Here is a 12,723-nt window from a genome sequence, read left to right on the forward strand (position 1 = left end):
GCGCAAGTGTGGAAAGTGAGCCGGGCGTGCTCTGGGTGAACTCTCGGGGCTTCGCCTTTGTGACGACGGTGTTTAGTAATAAATCACGCAAACCTGAGTTTTCTGTGTAAACCTGCTGGGAAACTGCAGTTTTTTGTTGTTGTTGGCAGTCGTTCGTGAGAACTGGGTCGTGTGTGTGTGTGTGTGTGTGTGTGTGTGTGTGTGTGTGTGTGTGTGTGTGTGTGTGTGTGTGTGTGTGTGTGTGTGTGTGTGTGTGTGTGTGTGTGTGTGTGTGTGTGTGTGTGTGTGTGTGTCTTGCTGCTGTTTTGTTCCTGAGCTCCCACGACTTCTCTAAACACTTCATCCGACTAAAGCACGAGCTCCGTCAGGAAGTACAGGGTTTTTTTTGTTGTTGTTTCTCTTACATTGGGAGTCGATAATGCCGAATTCGCTTCAATTATGTATATGCCAACGCCAACGGAGTACAAGTGCAACTGCCAGATAACAAGAGAGCATTCAAGGAAACACGCTTCCACCAAGGATGATGCCCTTTATGAATGTGGTGTGTTTGTTTGCAACGATAAGAACGTTTCAGATCGCACCGCCTCCCACGGTCGGTTGTTGCAGAGGCCTTCAGAGAATCTCCAAAACATCGAGGAATCTGCAGAATACCAACGCTGGGAACATTCTTTTAAAATCTTCACGAAACGGGCGAATGAAAACGTTCCTGGAGTTTTACTGTGAGCCTCGACGTATCAACCACTGATCCAATAACAAACATCGCACTCTATCAAAGGCGTCGTCGATCTATATTCACAATATCTTCTAGTGAAAATGGAAAACTTTCATTGGACTCAGCCAATAACCTCATGCTGAACGGCAAGCAAGGTCCTTCTTGTGTAAAGAGGCCCAAACATCAGTCGTGTTTTTATGTATCATAAACAACAATTATACATCGTGTAATGTGCGGTCAAATACTTTGAGTACACATTCCACACCGAAACAACAGTTTTTATAGGATAGAAGAAGAAAATGTTTTAATTTAGAACTCAAATAAAGAAGATAGCACACTAGATTACAATATTATTGACGATAAGAAATGAAAATAAGTCACACAAAGGATAAATAAATAAATATAGGTGGGCCCATGTCAATAGTGCAAGTGCACAATATCCCTCCGCACTTCCCTTAAAAAAAAAAAAAAGTAGTCCCTCCCTGTTGTGTCGTCAGGGGCAGATAAACAACAAATGATCTTTTCCAGTCCGGCTCAAATAAAACGAGTTGGACACTCCTGGTCTAAATCGTGTATAACCTCTGTGTGTGTGTGTGTGTGTGTGTGTGTGTGTGTGTGTGTGTGTGTGTGTGTGTGTGTGTGTGTGTGTGTGTGCGATGTCACTTGTGGTATTATTCTGACTGAATCGGCCACAAAACAGACATAGAGTGAGAGCTATGTACGTGATGTTGAGGCAGTTCTGCCTTCAGAGACGGAGCAGCCACACTGCACTAGCGGCTGTTCTCTCCTTCCCGGCCTGAGGAAACATTAAAGGGTTAAACAATTAGATTTGAGCCAAGTTCCTTTGACCCGACCTGGCAGACATGCTGAGTTTGCATGGAGCCCGGCAGCAATGATTCAACCTGTTGTTTGTAATCCCGTCGTGGCTGTCTGAGGTTTGAACCAGTGACCTTCACAAGGTGTTTTCCTGGATTACTGCTAGGCTGCTAATTTGCCACTAAGACGCTAATGATCCATTCCCATCGTGATAATCTGTCACATGACTGTAAGGAGCCGGAGCCTGTTTCCTCCCGTTTACCGTTTTAGATTGACGTTAACTTTCACGTGATTTTAATTTCTTCTCATCGTCATTAGTTCAAATCCATTTCTGTCAAGAAGCATTAACATCCAGATGATAGAGCATCTTCCTCCACTAACATGTAGATTATAGAGCATCTTCCTCCGCTAACATCCAGATGATAGAGCATATTCCCCCTACAATCCAGATTATAGAGCATCTTCCTCCACTAACATGTAGATTTTAGAGCATCTTCCTCCGCTAACATCTAGATTATAGAGCATCTTCCTCCACTAACATCAAGATTATAGAGCATCGTCATCCACTAACATGTCGATTATAGAGCATCTTCTTCCACTAACATCTAGATTATAGAGCATCGTCCTCATACAATCCAGATTATAGAGCATCTTCCTCCACTAACATGTAGATTATAGAGCATCTTCCTCCTACAATCCAGATTATAGAGCGTCTTCCTCCACTAACATCCAGATTATAGAGCATGTTCCTCCACTAACATCCAGATTATAGATAAAATGTTATCAGCAAAGGAGCTTCTTCATTAAGTAATATTCATTCCTTGCTTGCAGAACTTTCACATCATGACATTTTGGTTTCAGATGGAATTCTTCCTCATGTGGAGAAGCTCTATGACTCTATTCATCACAGCCTGTACAGTGTTATTCCAGTTTACTTATTTCACTTCTTTCTTTCTTTTCTCGTCCAACATCCTATTTATGCTGCGTCCAGGCTGCAGTTCTAACCCAGATGTACAGGAACATCTGTACTTGATGGAGAAATGGGGCTGAGATTGGATGTGTGCTTCCAGGTAAAGAAAATAAAAGTTGTTTTTGTTGCCTCAGCACTGAGTCATATTGTGCTTGGCTATACGTGTTTGTATAAGCTTGTGTATTTGTTGATTCTGGTTTACTTTCTCTTTGTTATCCGTGTTGGAGGCAGCGCCGAGTCTCCTGATCCCTTTTCGCTTCACAACAGAACCGAGACGGAGGAAAGAGAGGCGGGCCACCGAGAGCAGGAACTGGAGCCGGAGTTTTTTCTTTTCCTCCTCACACTTATATCCCACTAAATCATTACTTTTAACATACCCTGCTTGCAGAATCGAAAGATTAGGTCTTGCCACTTTCACGTGATTCTTTCGTTTTTTTTTTTTTATCATCCCCTTATTGTGCTTCATGGAGACAAAAAAAAAAAAAAAACTATTTTCCTACTGGCAGGAAATCAAGAGGGAAAAAATGTTCCCAGACAGAAAACTTTCACAATGTTTTCATTCCATTCCGTCAACCTCACTTTTCTCAACCCCACACTTGATGTGAGAACTGTGTGAGGGAGGTGATTTTTTTTTTTTTTTTTTACCAAATCCGCCTCTAATGGCGCACAGGAAAAGACACAACTTCTCAAAAGTGCCAATTTTTTTCTCACAAGCCTTTTGGGTTGTTTTTAGAAGCCAATGCGCTCAATGTGGAATAAATGATAAAACTATCGATGTCAAGCACCGGTAGACATTCAGCACTTCCTGTTCAAACGGGTGTCGGTACACGTCAGCAGCGCAAGACAAAAGCAAATATTCATTGATCAGCCGTCAATGATTTGGACGGTGTTTCATTTCCTACCACAACAAGCTCACTGATTGGTCGAGACCGAAAGCCGAAGTGCCGCTGCTTTAGCCCATGGCGGCAAGGCTAGTTAGCTCGTGGCTAATGGGTAGCAACAAACAATCATGATATATAGTCTTTAGACCACATATCAATGAGCGCCTTTTTCACAACTTCTTCCTCACTACTTCACATCTGCCTGCGAGATATTTTCCAACTGTTTGATTTGTTTGTTTACAACCCAGAATGCACTGCGCACTAAGCCACGTCCTCTTCCCTGTCCACAAGGGGACCAGAGATCCGCTTCAGAGTTCTTGGGCGAGTTCTCGTCACCTAAAAACGAAACGGTTTTTCCCTGAAGAGAACTCCGGCCAGGAACCAAACAGGGGAATGTGAACACACCCTAAGAGTCCATTTCCATGAAAGGCTGTACATAATCAGTGAGAATGCTCCAGCAGATGCCTCCAAAGTAAAATCCACATGAGTGACTGTGGAACCTTGCAGAACATACCTTAGTACACACTGAGTGAGACGCTCACTCACACATTGATTCATCCAACCAGGTAGCCTCTTTCCAGTCCTGATGCTCACTGTGTTTGCTTCGACAGGGAAGAATTGCCTTTTGTCACTTCACTCCACACAGAAGGCCTCAGCCCACCTGTTTCAGGACAGAAAAGACAGATTCCTCCAGGAGAAAGTCCGTCCGAACGCCGCCCGGATCCGCTGACGTAGTAACGCCTTTTCTCTCAGAACGGGTTCTTCGTGACCTTACAAAGTCATCCATGAGGTGTCCAAACCCATCTTTATCTGGATTCCACCTAACGTCAGTCTGGTTTACCTTCTTCTTAAAGAGTTCCTGACGGGTGGCGTTCCACATTTGGAATAGTGAGACTCCTCGCTCCTTTCTATCGCTTGTGACACTGCAGATCTGCTTTGACCCGGTCATCAAACCAGCACATCTGGGCCCTTTTAAAAACCTTGTAAAAACTCCATACACTTGAAATGTCTGGTTCTTACCCAACCAAGAGCTCAGGAGGTGTTTAAATATATTAACTAAAGTGAAATATTCCCTTATAAACACGCGCAGCGTCGCACAAGAGACCAGTGCTTGCAGGTCGCCCGTAGAAATCATCAGCTTGAACTCTCCTCCCGTTAATTCAGCTCAATAACATAAATACAGCGCTCGTTTCAAACACCTGTGTTTGCCTGGACCTCTGTAAAAGTTGGAATTAAAGCAGTCCACAACACCCGATTTCTCTTTCCACCGAGTTTATAGGCATCAATTAATTTTACAACCTCCGTTTTTAATGCGAGGCAGCAAGGCACACCAGTCGGCTCAGATGTTTGTGGATGGAATAAATTAAGTTCTACTGACATTTCCCTCCCACTCCAAGAAGTCGACTTCTGCCTAATGTGCGCTTGGTTCTAGTAATATCCCTTTTTCTGTAGTCCTTTGTGTTTGACATTTTAATAAAGCACTGTATTGTTAGAGCACACTCCCACACTCTTCCTCTGACTCTTCTCGCTCTTTTCATGCTGGCGCCCTCTTTCACGTCGCGCTCCGCAGAGATTGTCGTCAGCATATTGCCGGCGTATGAGATCGCCGCTCCCTGACGGCAAGAAGCCGAGTCGTACGGAAGCTCGCGGATATACGCTTCGTATGGCGTTAGCAGCGGAGACAAGGAGGAGCTGATGAAACGCGAATTATCCGTGACTGATGAGGGCGTCGACTGGCGACGCAGAACAAACCCGGACGGGGAACGTGGGAAGGAATCAAGAGAGGCCCGTCTCATAAAAGCAAAAAGGCCTGAAGTCATGGCCCGTGAACAAAAACATCAATCCACTTATTATCTTTCATCCAAATGACCAGAGAGTCCAAGGATGATGCTTCAAGTTGAGTTTTGGCCTGCTTTTGGTCAAGCATCCCTGAGTCAGCATTTCCGGACAACACATCTTAGTGGTTTATTGACAAATAAATTTGACAGATAAATAGTGAGAGCTTCACACAATTTTATAGATTTTTGATATATTTCACTGCAGCGACACTGGAACATAATGGCGTTTATTCTTTAGTATTGACGTTATGATTTGATAGAGTTTGGAACCTAAAAACTATATTTTCAGAATACGATGTTTAGAAAACCTTTGCTAGACAAGAATAATCCACTCTGCTGCTCATTGGGTTTAAACATATAGATAACAAGATAAGCAAAAATGTCTACAATATCTTGAAATATTTGCAGAAACATCACATTTTTATTGAACAGTATGTATGACTTTTTTAATCTCATGGACACACCAGAAAAACCCTGTCATTACTATTATTCTATTTCTTCTTTGCCAATCCAAAGCCAGGCTTTAGGTAAATTCAGAGAGTTTACCCTGTGGTAGATTGCTCAACTGTCCCAGGGGGTAACATCCGCTTTACTCCTTGAAAGAAGTGATTTGTCTGTTAAATAAATCCTAATTTACTGTTTACCAATCTTTCAGGAATTATGGCCCTTTTGAAACAGTGATGACTTGTGAGCATTGTCTGCATTGTCATTTGGCACCAGCTTCTTTGTCTTTCTTGCTCTCAGGGACTTAGGGTGGCAGCAGGATGGAGTCGATCCCGGTTGACGGTGGGTGAAAGCAGCGGACACGCGCAGGTATTTTGACGAGAACTTCCAGAGAAGCACATTTCTGGCCTTGCGTGAAAAGCTTTACATTTTGCAAAATGCTTTGGTCTACTTTGAACCTGTGTGTGCTCACTGCCTTTTCTGTCGGCTGATAAAGAAGTGACAACGGGTTTGGGTCGACTCCAGTCTCACCTCCATTATGTGTCGACGTTCTGACGGATTTAAACACGTTTCCTATGAAACCTTGTGACGCGGCGTCGAGCGGGAAAGGAATCAAAACTGCTGTCTTCATCGCCGCTGCAGCAGGTAAAGTAATTAACCCAGATACAGGCTGTTCCATTAGCAGTTCGTACTCCAGGTATTCCTACCACCCCAGCATTTCTTTTTTTTTTTTTTTTTTTACTGTTACGGTTACAGAGGAAGTAATTAACAGACATACAGAGGGAATACGACTATATTAGATCCTGGATGAGTGGCCCTTTGGGACAGTTTGTTCTCATTCGTCTATCCCCCTCTTCTCTTCCTCCATTCTCCCTCCATCAGTCACTGTCTTCTCCTCTGTACATCCCTTTATTTCCCTCCTCCCATCTTCTCCCTATCATCCCCGCCTCAGGACATCTTCCAACTGCTGGGATGGCTTCATTTTCTGGGCTGAGGGAAGTTTCTTTATTAGCCCGTCTCAATGGTTCTTTATGATGGCCTAGATACAGTACAACAGTCAGTCATGTTAAATAAAAGCCTCATTATGTGGACTATTCGCCTGACAAGTCCACAAGTGGTTGATTGAGAAGGTTTCTTCCCAGCGTCTTGGTTGGGGACATTTTTAGCCATTTCGTCTTCTTCCTGTGTCATCCCCTTTGTTCTCATTCTGGATCCTCTCACTGGATGTTTTTAAGCGTGTTTATTAGTCTGCCTAGTTGGTAAGTGGTCGGATTTGAATGCAAGCAGGCAGCTCAAGGACCGACTGCTTCTTTCAGTACTTTAAGTGTTGCCGCATTTCCATCGTCTCCTCTCTCTCACCCACGTTCATTGTGTGTCTTTAGAGTCACACTCCATTATCCGAGACGTGCCAGACGGTATTTTACTTGAATATTAGCCTGCCAGGTCCAGCTGTGGTTGCAGAAACAGCAGGGAACGATGGAGCTCTTATCGCTATTATTGCTTCTCTCTTTCCTTTCGAGCTGCTGGAGGATCATTTTACTTAAAATGAAAATTAAAAATAATAATTTTTAGGCTTCAACTTTTCTTAAACTTACCCTTCAAGGGGTAATCGGAGCATTTTGACAACTGGAAATGAAAAGGAATGTTGGCAATTGAGCACCACAATGACAAAGACTTGTCATGAAGGTGTATTTTATGGGGGATCGAGCTTCCTTCTTGTTGGAAATCCTTATAAAAGTAATAATAAAAAAAGACTAATGTGTTTTTCAATGAAATATACATTTAGACATAAAAGAAATGTAAATGTGATGGATTTGGTGGTTGTGGATGTGTCCTTCGGCCAGTGAGAAGGAGTTTTTAGGTGAAATGTGCGCGGGAGTGGCCCCACCTTTTACACCCAGTGACATATTGAGTATTTTGACTTCCCTCCAGCCATCCATCCATCCATCCATCCATCCATCCATCCATGAGATCCACTGTCCTTCTCAATCTGTATTGGGTCTCAGTGGCAGTACAGAGACGAAAGCAGTCCAGACATGTTCGTCTCAACTTCCTCCAGCTCTTCTGGGGGCACCACCAGTGGCTTCCACACCAAACAAGAGATCTAATCTCCCCAGAGAGTCCTGGACTGACCTCCAGCCCTCCTCACAGTCCGATGCTCCTCTTAAACCTCCAGGACGAGGCGATCAGAGGGCATCCTCATCAGAACAACTACCTAGAATGACTCCTCTCTTATGTTGACTTCAGTGTCATATTTAGACCTCAAGTTTTTTAAAAACACTGCTAGAGTAGTTTGGCCTTTCCGACTATCGATGAGGTTATGATGAGTCATAAACTCTGATTGCTAGACGTCCCCAGACGCCGGGTGCCATGAAAAGACAACAGATGTTATTCCTCTGGTTGTTGCTACTATATAAACTGAGGAAGACTAAGGAAATGGTAGAGATAGGTTGGAATTCTAAACCCTGACTCCTCATCTTTGACTCCGTTTCACAAAACAAGGGTTTGTCTGCCGTGGCCTGAACAAGCACGGATGCTGGCTGCTGATTACTTTTAAAGCTTGTTGCGGTCGCGCCCTGAGTTATATTTCCTGACCTGCTGACCCCATACAAGCCTGCTCGCAGCCTCAGACCCTCGGGTGGATCCCTTCTGGTCATCCTAAAGTCCAAACTTAAATCTAAGGGTGGCCGTGCGTTCTCCTCTTTAGAACGACCCGCTCAAGGAGATAACTCTTGCATAATCATCACCATTTTTAGATCTCTTCTCAAAACCCATTCCTATAGACTCACTGTTAATTGACGCTTACCTTTAGTTTTTTTGTTGTTTATTCCATTGATCTATTTTTACTCATTATGCCCCATTTATCTTCTATATGCTCTCTCTTTTAGCCACCTAGGACTTTGGTGTTTCGTCGTCTATAATTTTCCTTTTAATGTCCATGTCTAATTCTCGTTTAGTGATTGCTTTAGTGTGTTTTTACCGTAAAGCACTTTGTGCAATAAATGTTCTTAATAGTGTTATATAGATAATTGAAGTTAAGGAGGTTAAGTTACGCAGCACTCCGAGGCACTTCATGGATGTTGCATCAGACTTGACCTTGTCCTAGAACCACAGTCCCCAGAGACTTCGAGCTCCAACAATAGTTAGACGTCCGTCATAAGCTCGAAGCCATGCTGGTAGTTCAAGTTTGTTCCTCAAATATTTTCTTTCTTCGTGTTCGAATCCAGTCATCAGTCTTATGATGGAACTTCCACTCTCCTCAAATGAATAGTTGCTCAAATATTGATTCTTTTGACATGAACCTTTTCTGGAACGATAAACGAGCTTTTCTAAACACACCGCTCTTGATCATTTTGTTTATCTGCAGTACACAGTTGTCCAGCAGGCACTACAATATTTCTACTGTTTTTCTGTTACTTTTGAGTCTCACGTATTCTTTTTGTTTTCCCATTTGTACCACGCCGTTGATTACCGACCCCTTCAGCCCTGCTTTGTCTTTGACTTTGCCTTCTTCACACACAAGCCTTAACGACCACAGACGCTGCAAACTGCGTAAGCAGGACCGGATTCCTGCTTCCTTTGAGCCTTCTTTCCTCGCAATGCGCTCTCACCTTCTCCCCGAGGCTGCTTTTAATTCTTAATATGTGCAAAGGATTTGCTTTTCAACCAATGAGACATAAAGCAGATTTCTTGGAAACACTGTTCACTTATTGATCTTTGAGGGTTCTAGAGAGTAAACACAACAAATGCACTGACAAAATGAAAGAAAAGGCTAATTCTCTTTCCTCTTTTGTGCCGTTTCAAGCCCGGGCCTCGTTGAGAACCACGTAAACGTCAAACAGTCTTATTCCTCTGGATAGGAAAATGAAAAACCTGCTTTTTTTTTATTTTTTTGCTTTTCTGTCTTTTTAAAAAAAAAAAAAAAAAGTACTACAGTATAGAAACACTGGAAAATGGTGGGGAAGGATGAAAAGGAGAGGCATGTCAGATGGGTCGAGGATATTGTTGACCCCGCATGAATATGAGTGTGAAGAAATACTGCTTTAATGGAAGACGCTTCCAGCTGCTCACATTCACTGCTGAAAAAAAGCCTTTTAAAATACAAACACAAAAGCCTTGGTGAGAGTCTCCACGAGGTTACTCAAAGTAAATATGACGCTTTGAACTTCCCTTTTTTTTTTTACCTTTTTCTGTTTGAGTCAAAGGACGATTGACTCTCCGACGATATCGCTGAAGAGAGAGCACTGACTCCGATCCTCTCCATCGACACACACTGAATTCTGACCTTGTGTTCACTGCATTGATAAAGCAGCCGCCGCCAAGGCAGGCTTGTGGTTTCCCTTCAGTCACTGCTCATTAGCACCTTTTCCATGCCTGCTGGTGTTCAGCTGCGTTTTCCTCAACCAGTTTTTTCCCCACATAGAACAACAAGCAGAGACTTACAGTGTCCAACCCAAATGTCTCACCACGTGATTAACTCTTCTTTGTCGTACCTTTCATCGGTACACTCAACATAAAGACGGCGACTTGGTCGTCTGTCCACACGAATGTCCGTTTACTCCCATTGGTTGTTTTTCTTTAGCTTAACATAAGACAGAACTAGGAGATATAAGAAAAAGAAAGATAAAGAAAGAAAACTAAAAGCAAAATGGAAAAGAAAAAGAGGAAATCTTATCTTCTTGTCGTCTCAGTCGAGTCGTCAGTTTCTTCCGTTGTGCAGATTTCCTGTAGTTTGTCTGTCCATTGCTCCCGTGTCGGTGGATCCACTTCAACCCAATTCCTTATTATAGCCTTTTTTCCAGCTATTAGTAATATTCTAACCAGATATCTATCCCCTGCATGTATGTTGTTTCCGGTTAGGTCACCCAAATAAAGTACCATACAGCTCTTAGGAATGTCATATCTATATGTTCCAGTGTTAAATGTATATTAAAAAACATCTGTACCTTCTGGCAATTCCAAAATATGTGCATATGGTCTGTATTGATTATTCCACATTCCCTCCAACATGGCTGATTTCCATTGGAGTATTTTTGTCAGTCTTTGTCTGGAATTTGATCTCGTGTAGATATTATTCAGATTTCTTTGCCCTTATATATATTGCTTATGGTTTGATTCACATCATTCACCTCTACGGAGGCGTCCGTCCTGATTTCCTTTCTGTCGCCGTCTCTCATTTGTAAATTCCTGTAGAATTCACATCATTTTCTGCGGTTTTCCCTGTGAACGGACATTGTTTTCAACACATGGTCGCGTAAACGTGAGACTTTTCTCAAAGACAATTCTGGGTATTGTTAAAAACAGAAACCACAAATATATCACCACAAACTGTTCTGCCTGATCACACGCGACTGGGATATAAGTAGGTAACGATTACGTCTAATTGATGTGTTATTTTTCACTCGTGGTGAGCGCGTCACACTCCGCTGGGTTGAATTCCAAAACATTCACAGAAAATTTTAGTTTTTTATATATATATATATATATATATATATATATATATATATATATATATATATATCGGCATTAGCAATACTACACCGGGTGAATTTGTTGTAAAAGTTGACAGAGAACATCTCAATTAGCACACAGCAGCTTCCAGGTCAGTGTTGACTTTGACACGCAGACAATTAACAGGAATCTGTCTGGGTTCCGTGGGTCACAGGACAAATTCAGACTCAACCATGCGCCGCTTGCTCACCTGACGGGAATTTCTGCCACACTGCGTTTAGTATTGGAGCTGTGAAGATGCAACCATTGGCTGATAAAACAAACGGTAAAGTAGAATTACATGAACGACATCGTGGAAAGCTGCAGACCAGGGATGAAATGCAGCAGTCATCTCGCTCTCGGTGTCAGCGGAGGCTGGAACTTTGAGCTAATGAGCCGGAGTCTCCGGGCAATGGACAATTAACCAGGAGACCCGTCGCACGCCGCCTTTATGTCTTTCTGGGGAGACGCTCATGAATGTGGAGAGCTTGGTGTGAAGCCATGTGTCGAGTCGTAGTCTGTGTGAAACTCAGACTCTCGCCAGCAGAAAGCGAGCTCACGTCATGTGGTCAAACTGGGCTCTAAGTGCTGGAGCAGAATCAAGAGGACTCGAAGCGAGTGGGCGTCTTAAGATGATTCCGCTTGTGTATTCTGGTCCACAGGATAAATGCTTAACAAAGGATGGAACAGTGAGGCCTCACAGTGGATCATCAAGGGTTTTTTTTCCAAACAGGGCAGAGTACGAAGAAACAGACAGGAACATTCAGTCAAGCCTTTTCTTTTATCTTCAGCTTGAAATGGACGCTTGATTATTCATAGGAAAGACTGAAATGTACAAAAGATTCTGTATGTGGAAGGACAACAGCAATGAGTCACAATCAAAATAAAAGCACAAAAGCAGTTTTGTTAGTTTATTACTTTGTTTATAAACCAAATTATAGCAGCGGCTGTTTGAGGCGATTCGGTGACGTTGACTGGATCGTACAGAACACAATGAAGAGTTTATAAATCCACACTTGTGTTTCTAATGAAGCAAAGAGCCATGGTGCAATGAATATTTACTGTACCTTCGGTCCTCTCTGGGCCAATCACAGTTGAGGATTCTTGATCTGCAGTTATCCTCCTCACCTCAAGGGGCACCTTTTCTAGTTTCTGTCCATGTTTATATATCAGAACCTATAGATATTATTCTGAATCCTTGAAGTTAAAATGGCGCAGCAGTACATGGGAGAATGTTCAAGCCAGAATAGTTGAACATAATTTTGTAGTATATTACTCTGTATTTAAAAATCATAGCAGTAGCTATTTGTGGTGATTCAGTGAAGTCGACTGGATCGTACAGAACACTGATCTGTCGGAATGAGTCCCGCCTGTGTCTTCCCCGTGTATTTAAACCCCTCTACCCTCTGTCGTTGGGGTCGGCTTGTCGCTCCGTTTCCTCGTGTTCCCTGGACTTTTGTACAATAAACTTGGTTCTATGGAACCCTGTGAGTCTGCACTTGGGTCCATCCACACACGTCCTGACGCTTAGTCCCAGGTTGAATCTCATGGATGGAGAAAATAAAACTCGCT

This window comes from Lipophrys pholis (genome assembly GCF_963383615.2).
Source record: "Lipophrys pholis genome assembly, chromosome: 15".
NCBI lineage: Eukaryota > Metazoa > Chordata > Actinopteri > Blenniiformes > Blenniidae > Lipophrys > Lipophrys pholis.